The following is a 2,500-nucleotide window of genomic DNA, read 5'->3' as shown; positions in this document are numbered from 1 at the left end:
CTATCACTATTTTTCTCTTCTTTTCCTCCCCCCCCCCCCCTCTCTCTCTCTCTTTCTCTCTCTCTCTCTCTCTCTCTCTCTCTCTCTCTCTCTCTCTCTCTCTCTTTCTCTCTTCTCTCTCCCTCCCTCCCTCTCCCCCTCCCCCCCCTCCTTTTCCCTTTTCTCTTCCCTCCTTCTTTTTCCCCCTCCCCCCTCCCTCTCTTTTTTTTTTTTTTTTTTTTTTTTTTTTTTTTTTTTTTTTTTGTCCTTCCATCTTTTCCCCCCCTTTCCCTCTCTCCCTCTCCCCCCCCTTTCCATCCCCCCCTCCCCTTTTTCTTCTCTCTCCCTCCTTTTTTTTTTTTCCTCCTTTTTTTTTTTTTTTTGTCCTTCATATCTCTTCCCCCCCTTTTGTTTTTTTGATTTACCTGTCATCTATTTTTCTGAAAATTATCAAAAAACCCATCAATACAAATATGCTACTATCTAGCTATTCAAAAAAGAAAAACAAACAAAAAAGTCTTTTCTTAAGATACATGCTGTATCCATTTTTTTTACAGGTGGAGCATAAAATTTTGGGGTTTTGGGGAAGGGGGGAAGAAGTTAATTATGTAGATTGTTACATGATTATGACCATGAGTATGATGGGCATCCCTACGGGGGGGCTGGCAAATGACTGGCAAACGAGGACCCCGGGCGTCATCAGCTTGATGCAACAACATATCCTGATCTACCGACATGAAGGATACACCTATGGTCACAGGTGTAACCATGGTGGGGGGGTTTCCCCCCTCCTTAAATGTGCCCACCAGCAGGCAGGGGCCCCATGGGAGGGGAGCTGCAGCAGGGGGGAAAAAACCTGAACTCCGCCGTTAAAGTTCCCGTGTCCGTTTTTGCTTATACCACCAATTTTACTACAAACCTCATCAATCATATGAAAGCATACGGGTGAAAAGCCTTTTCCCCATGCCCTCACTGCCCTACCGAGCAAATCAGAGAACCAACCTCAGAATGCACATGCATCACACAGGGAGAAGCCATATGCCTGTGCCCAGTCCCCCTATCGATCTCGGAAGGTTTCCCAAAGTCACATGTTAAAACAGCCCAAGAGATATTTCTTTAAAATTTAAGTTTTTTTTTGGAAATAATTTTTGCTCATGGAAAAACTCTATTATTTATTATTTTATATAATTTTACATTTTTAAATGTAAAAACAGATAAAGAATTAAGTTAAATTTTTTAAGAATAAGTGTTTTAAATAGTATATATATATATTTTTATATATATATCATAAAACAGAGATATTTATAAAAAAAGGGCTTTTAAAATGTATTGTACAAAGTTGTTCTCTTGTTTTTTTGATTTTTGCATAAGACTTCATTGGCAGAAGCATGAATGTATCAAATGTATTATTGTAAAAGATATGCTTGGGGAAAAATTGATTTAATATAGATATAAAGATATAAATGTATGATACAATAAAGAATTTGATAAGATACTTTTTTTTACTATTTTTTAAAATTTAAACCATTACAACATGAAAATCCATTACTTTTTTATATTAAGAAAACTGAGTTAAAAACTTAGATGTCTGTTGTAAATAATTTATGGGACATGTAGAAAAATGTAATTGAGCCTTCTTAAAGGAGGATAGTGTATACATAAAAAAAGAGAGAGAAAAAAGAAAAATAGGGAAAAAAGAAAAGAAGAGAGGGGGGGATACATTTCTGTAAATAAGAAGAAAATGAAAGTGTCTGTCCATTCAAAATACAGATTTATAGATTATCTTTTGATGATATATCATAATAGCGAATTTTTTTTTCTCCAATTAGAGCATTTTTAAATTTTTACATTTGATATATTAGAACAAGTTTTACATGTTTATCAAATATAAAAAGCATAGTGGAAATTTTATTTACTTAATTGAAAGTTAAAATTATGATGTATATATATTGGGGAAAAAAAATCCTTTCAGTTTTGGGTTTTTTGGGGAAAAAAAATTTTTTAAATTGTTTTTTGTGTCTGTTTCAGTAGGTATGATTTTAAACAAAAAGTGAAGACCAAAAGGACATAATTGCAGATTTGCCTTTCTTAATTCCATTAATGAACCTTTATTGATAAAATTAGTGTTGTTTTTATCTTTTTAAATATTATTACTAGTATCAGTTTTATGTTTTATTAATAATAGTAGTAGTAATATCAATTTTTTACTACTGTTCTATTTTTATTCCATTTTTTTTTTATTATTATGGTTATTATATTTATCTATTTATTACTACAAGCTATGGGGTTTTTAAAATATATAAGTGTATAGGAGATATCCTAATCATAAATTATTTTATGTAAATACATACATAGCATTTTATATTATATATATATATATATATATATATATATATATATATATATATATATATATATATATATATATATATATATAAAAATATTATAATATATCTTTATATATAATTTTTATATATTATGTATATTACATATATTATATATAAATATATATATATATATA

Source organism: Penaeus vannamei, chromosome 30 (genome assembly GCF_042767895.1).
Source record: "Penaeus vannamei isolate JL-2024 chromosome 30, ASM4276789v1, whole genome shotgun sequence".
NCBI classification, from domain to species: domain Eukaryota; kingdom Metazoa; phylum Arthropoda; class Malacostraca; order Decapoda; family Penaeidae; genus Penaeus; species Penaeus vannamei.
Note: the sequence above shows the minus strand (reverse complement) of the source record.